Genomic DNA, 11788 nt, shown 5'->3' on the forward strand with positions numbered 1-11788 from the left:
TTGCGTAACAAAAAAGATGTGGAGGAGACGTCAAAGTTTCAACAGGAAGGAGGTGTACCGAACTGTGAAAAAAGAAGCAAAATAGAAACAGTGAACGACCCAAGCCCAAGACGTGCAACATCGAGCGGACTGCGACGATTATGATGTAGTGGTCACGGTATTGGAATGCCCAGTGCGACATCCGTGTTCAAATCTATCACAAGCCCCATTTCTTTGCACAAATGTATGAACTTTCCTTCCGGTCATTGACGTGTCTATTCTCCTTCTATAGTGTAGGCAATTGTTATGATGTACTCGTACATTGGTTATAGAATACAAGCCACATGGGAAGATTATACACTGAAGAGCTAGAGAAACTGGTACACCAGCCTAATAGCGTGTGGGGCCCCACAGAGGTGCTGCAACACCATGTGGTATGGACTCCACTGAAGTAGTGCTGGAGTGAAATGACACGATGTTTCCTTCAGGGCTGTCCAAAATCCGTAACAGTATCAACGGGTGGAAATCTTTTCTGAACAGGCCGGCCGAAGTGGCCGTGCGGTTAAAGGCGCTGCAGTCTGGAACCGCAAGACCGCTACGGTCGCAGGTTCGAATCCTACCTCGGGCATGGATGTTTGTGATGTCCTTAGGTTAGTTAGGTTTAACTAGTTCTAAGTTCTAGGGGACTAATGACCTCAGCAGTTGAGTCCCATAGTGCTCAGAGCCATTTGAACCTTTTTCTGAACAGCACGTTGCAAGATATCCCAGATATGCTCAATAATGTTCATGGAGAGTTTGGTGGCAAGTGGAAGAGCTGAAACACAGAAGACTGTTCCTGGAATCACTCTGTAGCAATTCTGGACGTGTGAGACGTCGCATTGCCCTGCTAAAATTGCACAAGTCCGTCGGAATGCACAATGGATATGACTAGATTCAGGGGATTAGAAAGGATGCTTACGTACGTGTCACCTGTCAGCGTCGTATTGCCGCGCGGGATTAGCCGAGCGGTCTAAGGCGCAGCAGTCATGGACTGTGCGGTTGGTCCCGGCGGAGGTTCGAGTCCTCCCTCGGGCATGGGTGTGTGTGTTTGTCCTTAGGATTATTTAAGTTAAGTAGTGTGTAAGCTTAGGGACTGATGACCTTAGCAGTTAAGTCCCATAAGATTTCACACACATTTGAACATTTTTAGAGTCGTATCTAGACCTATAAGTGGTCCCATATCACACCAACTGTGCACGCCCCACACCATTACTGAGCCTCTACCAGCTTGAACTGTCCCCTGTTGAGATGCAGCGTTCACGGATTCATGAGTTTGCCTCCATACCCTTACACGTCCATCCGCTCGATACAATTTGAAATGAGACTTGTCGGACTAGTCAACATTTTTCCAGGTATCAACACTCCAATGTCGGCGTTGACAGGCCCAGGCGAGGCTTAAAGCTTTGTGTCGTGCAGTCATCAAGGGTACACGAGTGGGCCTTCAGCTGCGAAAGCCGATATCGATGATGTTCCGTTGGATGGTTCGCACGCTGACACTTGTTGATGGCCCAGCACTGAAATCTGCAGCGATTTGCGAAAGGTTTCACTTCTGTCACGTTGAACGATTCTCTCCGGTCGTCGTTGGTCTCGTTCATGCGGGATCTTTTTCCGGTCACACCCATGTCGTAGAACTGATGTTTTACCGGAATCTTGACATTGACGGAACACTCGTGAAATGGTCGTACGGGGAAATCCCCAATTCATCGCTAACTCGTAGGTGCTGTGCCCCATAGTTCGTGCGCCGACTATAGCACCACGTTCAGTCTCACTTAAATGTTGATAACCTGCCATTGTAGCAGCAGCAACCGATCTTACAACTGCGCCAGACATTTATGTCTTATACAGGCGTTGTCAACCGCAGCGCCGTAATCCACCTGTTTAAATATCTCTGTGTTTTTTTTTTGAATACGCATTTGGTGATTCAGTATATTACAGTCGCAATTAAATATCATGATTAGTGAGAGCATGCGAGATGCTGCATAGACCTCTTATAGAAATGAAAACAACAAATAAATGTGTGTGGACTATGTCACAAAAATGGAATTCAAGAGTCAAAACTTCCAACACCGAGCGCAAGAGTCATAGCACGTTGTACTTGTGTAGAAGAAATAGGAGATACGTACGCTTTACACCTCGTTTTTCCAGACGGACGTTACATCACGACATGGACACAAAATTGAATACAGATAACATACACGTGAATTACCGGATGGATAATTCATAATTTTGTGGGAAAAAATGATCTGGAGCCCCATGGAGCCCTTCGCTGTCATACTCTATGACCGCATAACCACGACGCTTTTGTGAGAAAAGTTCGCTCGATGTTGCAGACGTTCAACTTGGACTGTTCACTCTTTCTATTTTGCTTTTTTTTTCACAGTTCACTACACCTTCTCCCTGTTACCATGCTTGTTCTGCGTTCAGTTTTTGACGATCCATACACTGAGCCTTCTTACCACTTAAGCGGGGGAGGGGGGGGGGGGCAGATGCGATGGGGAATTTCCCGTTTCGCTTGTCTGAACTTTCGTATTTCACTTCAAATGTTCGGCCTGACTCTTAATTGTTAGACCTAAATTAGATATTCCACATCTAAACATGGTTTCCATACATCTGATTGCCAAAAAAGTATTTTTCTGGAGATATAATTTTATTTTCATGTCGAACCGTTTAGCAACACATCTTGAACAGTGAAAATTAGTAATGACAATTTTTAACTTAAATTACTCAAAAACCGCTTTAAACCGCTTTACAGTGAAACGAAGAATATTATGCTTTAGTTTTCTTGTAAACAAAATTTCATTTTTAACTTTTTCTGATTTTTCTATCGATAATTCAAACGACAATTATACAAACACAAGAAGCTAACAGTTTTTATATTGTCAAATTTTGAAACCATCATTACTAACTATTAGGCACATTAATTTTAATGCAAATACAGGATGGCGCACGAAATGTGTTACTAATTGTTTCTTTCACAATTTACGACGCACATCAGATATCCCGCTAGGATCTCTACAGCAGTACCAGCAGAGCTTGGAAAAACAAATGAGTTACGAAATGACGTGTAATTCACGATGCTGCTGCTAGGAGACTAGTAAACAGCAATGGATGATAATGGAAGACTGACGACACAGCGACGACCGGCAATTGTGTTACTTTTTCATGAAACGAAAAGCCTTGTTGTGACTCAGAGGCATTTTCGACAACAGTTTAACACTCGCTGGGTCCCTTGCAAGAAGACCATCCACAGGTTGTACTATAAATTTGTACAGGTAGGAACAGTATTGGAAGCGAAGCGACCTCGGCATAAACCTGTTTGTTCGCCGGAGAATATTGAAGCAGTACGAGTTGCTGTACCGAGAAGTCCCGGGAAATCGGGTAGAAAGGTAGCAGTGCAACTGGGAATATCCAGACGCTCCGTTCAACGCATTCTTAAAAGTGACCTCCATATGTACCCATACAAGGTGACCTGTGCACAGAAGCTCACTGAAGAACACAAGCAGCAGAGACTACTGTTTGCTCAGTGGGCGGAGGATAGGGAAGAAACTCTCAAGAACGTTTGGTTTTCAAACGAAGCGCATTTTTATTTAGACGGTGTGGTTAACAAACAAAATGTACGCTTTTGGGCCACTGAAAACCCACAAGTGCTTCATGAACGACAACATTATGCGCTGAGGATTACAGCGTGGGCAGCAATTTCCAGTCACGGACTTATTGGACCCTTTTTCTTTGAAGAAACTGTGAACAGCGAGCGTTATTTGAGCATGCTTCGCATCAGCTTCACTCCACAGCTTCTTGCTACTGCTTTGCCCTTCAACACGCAGTGGTTCATGCAAGATGGAGCAAGGCTACATACTGCAAACACTGTGTTGGAGTTTTTACACGAGCATTTCGACATGCGGATCATTTCACTCAGGTTTCCAGGTCGCTTCAGTGACGGACAAATTGGCCCCCCAATAGTCCAGACCTCAATCCATGTGACTTTTTTCCTTGGGGGTACCTAAAGGAAAAAATATTCCCGAAACGTCCACGTGATTTAACGGAGCTCAGAAGACTTATTCTTCAAGCTTGCAGTGAAATTACGGAAGACATGTGCCGTAGGGTAATCACTAACTTCAGTGTTCGATTGAAGGAAGTTAGGAAACGAAATGGTGGACATATTGAGCATGTGCTGAGTTAGAACAAATCTCCATGGACGGCTCTTCATTGTAGTATATGTTCCTTTCAGATTGTATTGATAATAAAGTTTATATTCAAAAACAAAATGGTAACACATTTCGTACGCCACACTGTAGTTATTTACAGGAAACATTATGTAAATTATATCTGAAAAGTAATTTCAAACAAGGCAGTTACAATAAAATTCAGTAGAACTACATCCTGTTCTGGAAGGATCGGGAAGCTATTTAAGTAATACTAATAGAAATTTTAAGTGTCAAACGCAAGTTCTTTCTCCCGTCTTGAAATGTTACACAATGCATTTCCTTAACAAGTGATTTCGTAGAACGTGTCAAGCATTTATGAGTAAATACTAATGATGTCAAAAAGCAACAACATTCCAGTGATTTTCACTGAAGCAAAACACCTTGTACGAGTACCTATTAACTGGAAAGCATAAGCAGGAAACGACACTCTACACAACGAGACAGCAGTAGCTAGATAAGTAGTATTTATCCGCTAATATAACGTTTCTGCCTTATAAAAGTATACAAACGTTGTCAACACTAGAATAGTGAATTCAACGTAGGATATTTACTTTCTGTACGTCTAAGAACATTCTGATAGTAAGCATTTGGGAGGAGGACGGTTAAACCGGCGTCCGGCAATCCTCATTTACGTTTTCCGTGATTTCTCTAAATCGCTTCAGGCAAATGCCGGGGTGGTTCCTTTGAAACAGCACGGCCGAGTTCGTTCCCTTTTCTTCCCTGATCCAATGGGACAAATAATCTCTCTGTTTGCACCCCTCCCCCAGATCAACCAATCTGATAGTATGGGGTGTGTTACGTCATATCACAACGGTCGTTTAAGTACACGGTGTCCGGCCTAGGTATACACAAAATGGTTCAAATGGCTCTGGGCACTATGGGACGTAACTTCTGAGGTCATCAGTCCCCTAGTACTTAGAACCGCTTAAACCTAACTAACCTAAGGACATCACACACACCCATGCCCGAGGCAGGATTCGAACCTGCGACCGTATCGGTCGCGCGGTTCCAGACTGTAGAGCCTAGAACCGCTCGTCGAAGGTATACACAAATGCTGATAACAAAAGAACTCGGCATTTCATGTTGTACGGTACGTACAGAATCGACGTGAGCACTCTCCAAGACGGGATCTTCACCATTTCGTGTCCGCCGCTCGTGGTCTCGCGGTAGCGTTCTCGCTTCCCGAGCACGTGGTCCCGGGTTCGATTCCCGGCGGGGTCAGGGATTTTCACCTGCCTCGAGATGACTGGGTGTTTGTGTTGTCCTCATCATTTCATCATCATCCAGGAAAGTGGCGAAATTGGACTGAGCAAAAGATTGGGAAATTGTACGGGCGCTGATAACCACGCAGTTGAGCGCCCCACAAACCAAACACCACAAACATCATCATCTCTTCACCATTTCGTGAACAGTTCTGAGCCGTTATGGCGTATGCGCACCAACGTCAAAAACATGTGGACGCCATACGAAAGCTGCGGCGTGTGCTGCGGTTAGCAAGAGTTAAAAGTCTGCAACACGTTTTCAGCGGCGTGCGAGAAGTGAATGGAGCGTGGATCCCCTCGCACGTAAATCCATTTATCCGTGGTACAGAACACTTAGAGAAACGGGACATCTGATTCCAGATGCTGGAAAACATCCTAAAACGCATGTGAATGCGGACACCGTGGAAGGTACGTGCGAAGTATTCGCCAGGAACCAACTTTTGCGTGACATTAAGCTTGAGTATCGCCGCAGACGATGTGATTTCACTGTCTAAATGTTGCATCGTATAGACGTTGAGAAAAAAACTAAAGGTAAACTCCGCAGGAGTGAAGGCCCAAGGGTACCGACCGACCGCCGTGTCATCCTCAACCACAGGCGTCGCTTGATGCACGTATATAGGGGCATGTGGTCAGCACACAGCTTTCCCGGCCGTATGTCAGTTTACGAGACCGGAACCGCTACTTCTCAATCAAGTAGCTCCTCAGTTTGCCTCACAAGGGCTGAGTGCACCCCGCTTGCCAACAGCGCTCGGCAGACCGGATGGTCACCCATCCAAGTGCTAGCCCAGCCCGACAGCGCTTAACTTCGGCGATCTGACGGGAACCGGTGTTACCACTGCGGCAAGGCCGTTGCCACAGATGTAAACAACGGCCACCTCAATGCAGTGCTGTTCAGTGACTAGTCTAACTTCCCACATAACCATCGAATATGGGGAAGTGAGACTGCTGGAGAAATGATTAGGTACGAACGGGACACACCAAAAGTTCATGTGTGCTTGGGATTACATAAACATGGTCTTTTTTATGGAGTCTACAGTGATAGGACACACCTATCCCGACATGTTGGCGAACTACGCAATTAAACAAATGCCTCACAATGTCATATTAACACTAGATGGTGACTCACCCCACTATCGTCGAGATCTTACCACATTTCCCCCACAATACTCTTCCCGAACGATGGATGGGAAGAGGGAGTCCCATTACTCGGTCCCCTAAGTCACCCAGTCTGACTCTGCAGGATTTCAGTGCAAGGAGGTTTATCAAGGACACTGTTTACAGAACGAAAGTTCGAGATCTGGTGGATTTGAGGAGGAGGAGGAGGAGATTTAGTGTTTAACGTCCCGTCGACAACGAGGTCATTAGAGACGGAGCGCAAGCTCGGGTTAGGGAAGGATGGGGAAGGAAATCGTCCGTGCCCTTTCAAAGGATCCATCCCGGCATTTGCCTGAAGCGATTTAGGGAAATCATGGAAAACCTAAATGAGGATGGCCGGAGACGGGATTGAACCGTCGTCCTCCCGAATGCGAGTCCAGTGTGCTAACCACTGCGCCACCTCGCTCGGTTGGTGGATTTGAGACGACGGAACTCCGCCGCAGAAAACGACGTAACACGTGTCATGATTACGAACACTTGGCGGGAAACACAGAACACTTTCGATATCTGTCGAGTTACAGTCGGTGGCCACATTGAACTGCAGCGACATGCATACAAGTATTTGAGCTCCGGCGTACAGTGTTAGACAAATAAAGTAATAAACCTTAATAGGCAATGAAATATAAACAAATGTTTTTCTATATTTCTACCCAGTCACACGGCACTTGTCCCATCTTTAAAGAAACATCTCAAAATCAGCTCAAACAGCGGTGGGAGATGATTAGATTCGATTCTGAGGAAATATAGGATCATATGAGCACATACGGACCCTACCACAGAAGGGTGAAGAAAGGCAGACCACCATTGATAGGACATGTAGGTTTAGGAAGCGTTTTGCCGGCCGGTGTGGCCGAGCGATTCTAGGAGCTTCAGTCTGGAACCGAGCGACCGCTACGGTCGCAGGTTCGAATCCTGCCTCGGGCATGGATGTGTGTGATGTCCTTAGGTTAGTTACGTTTAAGTAGTTATAAGTTCTAGGGGACTGATGACCTCAGATGTTACGTCCCTTAGTGCTCAGAGCCATTTGAACCATTTTAGGAAACGTTTTTGATAACCTAGGATGGAATATATGGCTTGGCATTCTGAAGTTTTCACTGATAAAACACGGGGAGGAACTTGATAAATATAATGTAGAAGTAGACGCAACACATCGTTGGGATGTTAGTAACTGAGGGAAGTATGTTGGGGTAATGGAGTATGGGGAAGTCGAGGATGGGTTAAAATTTTAGAGGAAGGTCAGGATTTCAGTACAATAAGCAGCGTTAACAGGATGTTGGTTGGACTAGTTATACAGAGATTGACACAGGACAGACGCGTCTAACGAGCCACAGACTGAAGCCTACTATACAACCACAGTGTACGAGTAAGATGGACCTACATTTCTCTTACCACTGGAATAATAACAGATTTAGGACCACTCATGCAACAAAATTATGCTCTGGAACCAATTCACAAACAAAATTTTAGCTACAAGTCGATCTGATAAAGTAATGAGTGCTGTCGTCAGAGGATGTCAAATTGGACGCATATTTTTAGATTTCCAGAAGGCTTTCGACGCTGTTCCTCACAAGCATCTTCTAACTCAACTGCGTACCTATGGAATATCGCCTCAGCTGTGCGACTGGATTCATGATTTACTGTCTGAAAGCTAACATTTCGTACTAATAGACGGATAGTCATCCAGTAAAACAAAAGTAATATCCAGCGTTCCCCAAGGAAGCCTTATGGGCCCTCTATTGTTCCTGATCTACACTCCTGAAAATGGAAAAAAGAACACATTGACACCGGTGTGTCAGACCCACCATACTTGCACCGGACACTGCGAGAGGGCTGTACAAGCAATGATCACACGCACGGCACAGCGGACACACCAGGAACCGCGGTGTTGGCCGTCGAATGGCGCTAGCTGCACAGCATTTGTGCACCGCCGCCGTCAGTGTCAGCCAGGTTGCCGTGGCATACGGAGCTCCATCGCAGTCTTTAACACTGGTAGCATGCCGCGACAGCGTGGACGTGAACCGTATGTGCAGTTGACGGACTTTAAGCGAGGGCGTATAGTGGGCATGCGGGAGGCCGGGTGGACGTACCGCCGAATTGCTCAACACGTGGGGCGTGAGTTCTCCACAGTACATCGATGTTGTCGCCAGTGGTCGGCGGAAGGTGCACGTGCCCGTCGACCTGGGACCGGACCGCAGCGACGCACGGATGCACACCAAGACCGTAGGATCCTACGGAGTGCCGTAGGGGACCGCACCGCCACTTCCCAGCAAATTAGGGACACTGTTGCTCCTGGGGTATCGGCGAGGACCATTCGCAACCGTCTCCATGAAGCTGGGCTACGGTCCCGCACACCGTTAGGCCGTCTTCCGCTCACGCCCCAACATCGTGCAGCCCGCCTCCAGTGGTGTCGCGACAGGCGTGAATGGAGGGACGAATGGAGACGTGTCGTCTTCAGCGATGAGAGTCGCTTCTGCTTTGGTGCCAATGATGGTCGTATGCGTGTTTGGCGCCGTGCAGGTGAGCGCCACAATCAGGACTGCATACGACCGAGGCACACAGGGCCAACACCCGGCATCATGGCGTGGGGAGCGATCTCCTACACTGGCCGTACACCACTGGTGATCGTCGAGGGGACACTGAATAGTGCACGGTACATCCAAACCGTCATCGAACCCATCGTTCTACCATTCCTAGACCGGCAAGGGAACTTGCTGTTCCAACAGGACAATGCACGTCCGCATGTATCCCGTGCCACCCAACGTGCTCTAGAAGGTGTAAGTCAACTACCCTGGCCAGCAAGATCTCCGGATCTGTCCCCCATCGAGCATGTTTGGGACTGGATGAAGCGTCGTCTCACGCGGTCTGCACGTCCAGCACGAACGCTGGTCCAACTGAGGCGCCAGGTGGAAATGGCATGGCAAGCCGTTCCATAGGACTACATCCAGCATGTCTACGATCGTCTCCATGGGAGAATAGCAGCCTGCATTGCTGCGAAAGGTGGATATACACTGTACTAGTGCCGACATTGTGCATGCTCTGTTGCCTGTGTCTATGTGCCTGTGGTACTGTCAGTGTGATCATGTGATGTATCTGACCCCAGGAATGTGTCAATAAAGCTTCCCCTTCCTGGGACTGAATTCACGGTGTTCTTATTTCAATTTCCAGGAGTGTATATTAACGACATAGCAGACAATCTGAGTAGCCCTCTTAAATTGTTTGCTGATGATGCTGTCGTTTACCGTCTTGTAAAGTCATCAGATGGTCAAAACGAATTGCAAAATGATTTAGATAAGAGATCAGTACGATGCGAAAAGTGGCAATTGGCCCTGAATAAAGAAAAGTTCAAGCTATTCACGTGAGTACTAAAAGAAATAGGCTAAACTTCGATTACGCAATAAGTGACACTAATCTGAGGGCTGTAAATTCCACAAAATACTTACGCTCGTTACAAATAACGTCAATTGGAACGATCACATAGATAATGTTGTGGGTAGAGGAAACTAAAGACTGCGATTCTTTGGCAGAACACTTAGAAGCTGCAACAGGTCTACTAAAGAGACTGCTTGCCCCACGCTTGTCCGCCCTATTCTGGAGTATTGCTGTGCGGTGTGGGATCCGCATCAGGTGGGACTGACGGATGACATCGAAAAAGTACAAAGAAGGGCAGCTCGTTTTGTATTATCGTGAAATAGGGGAGAAATTGACACAGACATGATACGTGAATTGGAGTTTCAATCACTGAAACAAAGGTGTTTTTCGTTGCCACGGGATCTTCTCATGAAATTTCAATCACCAGTTTTCTCCTCCGATTGGGAAAACATTCTGTCGGCACCCACCTACGTTGGGAGAAATTATCATCTCGATAAAATAAGAGTAAACTGGGCTCGCATAGAAAAATTTAAGTTCTCGTTTTTCCCGCGCACCGTTCGAGAGTGGAACGGTAGAGAGACTGCTTGGTGGTTCATTGAACCCTCTGCCAGACACTTTATTGTAAATAGCAGAGTAATAACTTAGATGTAGAGATGTAGATCCTCTGGAAACACAAATTATTCTCTCGCCTCCATATGGGTTCACAGCTCTTGTACTCACTATGTCTCTCACACCTGTCTCGGCCCTCGTGTTACTGCAGGTCTTAAAACGGCGATAACAGAGACTTTAGCGGATTAAGCGACAATTTCGCAACAAACCGTCTATCTTGCTCAAGAGTAGCGTGTCCCACTGCAGGCGGAGTAGGCCATACGGCGCAGTGGCGGGTTTCGTAAAAATTCTCTACTCCACAGCTTCATAGACAATAGATGCACAATGTTGTGTGTGTCGTTTGTGAACAGCTTACCCACCCTTGTTTCTGTGTGCACTATGTACCCCCACTTCCACCCTCCTCAACGACCAGAGCTTAGCCATTTCTTAAATAACAGAGCACCGGCCATCTCCATTCGCTTCAGATCTAAACTACCCTATAACAAAGTCAACCAGTTGCCGTCAGATCACCGAAGTTAAGCGCTGTTGGGCTGCGCTAGCACTTGGATGGGTGACCATCCGGTCTGGCGAGCGCTGTTGGCAAGCGGGGTGCACTCAGCCCTTGTGAGGCAATCTGAGGAGCTGCTTGGTTGAGAAGTAGCGGCTCCGGTCTCGTAAGCTGGCATACGGCGCGAGAGCGATGTTCTGACCACATGCCCCGCCATAACCGCATGCGGTGACGCCTGTGAGCTGAGGATGACACGGCGGTCGGTAGGTATCGTTGGACCTTCATGGCCTGTTCGAGCAGAGTTTTGTAGTTTATAAGAAAGTCAACCGGCAGGAATACACGATCGGATAACTACACTACTGGCCATTAAAATTGCTACACCAAGAAGAAATGCAGATGATAAACGGGTATTCATTGGACAAATACATTATACTAGAACTGACATGTGATTACATGTGCACGCAATTTGGGTGAATAGATCCTGAGAAATCAGTACCCAGAGCAACCACCTCTGGCAGTAATAACGGCCTTGATACGCCTGGGCATTGAGTCAAACACAGCTTGGATGGCATGTACAGATCCAGCTGCCCATGCAGCTTCAACACGATAACACAGTTCATCAGGAGTAGTGACTGGCGTATTGTGACGAGCCAGTTGCTCGGCCACCATTGACCAGATGTTTT

The 11788-nt window shown here is 46.8% G+C and overlaps 1 protein-coding gene and 1 pseudogene across 3 annotated transcripts in view; both read right to left on the reverse strand.

Annotated features, from left to right (window-relative positions):
- Positions 1-11788, reverse strand: part of LOC126109629 (natterin-3-like) — a 117507-nt gene that overhangs the window by 44701 nt on the left and 61018 nt on the right. The gene's annotated exons all lie outside the window — the stretch shown is intronic.
- On the reverse strand, positions 6222-6339 carry LOC126110073 (5S ribosomal RNA; annotated as a pseudogene).

This window comes from Schistocerca cancellata, chromosome 12 (assembly GCF_023864275.1).
Source record: "Schistocerca cancellata isolate TAMUIC-IGC-003103 chromosome 12, iqSchCanc2.1, whole genome shotgun sequence".
In the NCBI taxonomy this organism is placed as follows: domain Eukaryota; kingdom Metazoa; phylum Arthropoda; class Insecta; order Orthoptera; family Acrididae; genus Schistocerca; species Schistocerca cancellata.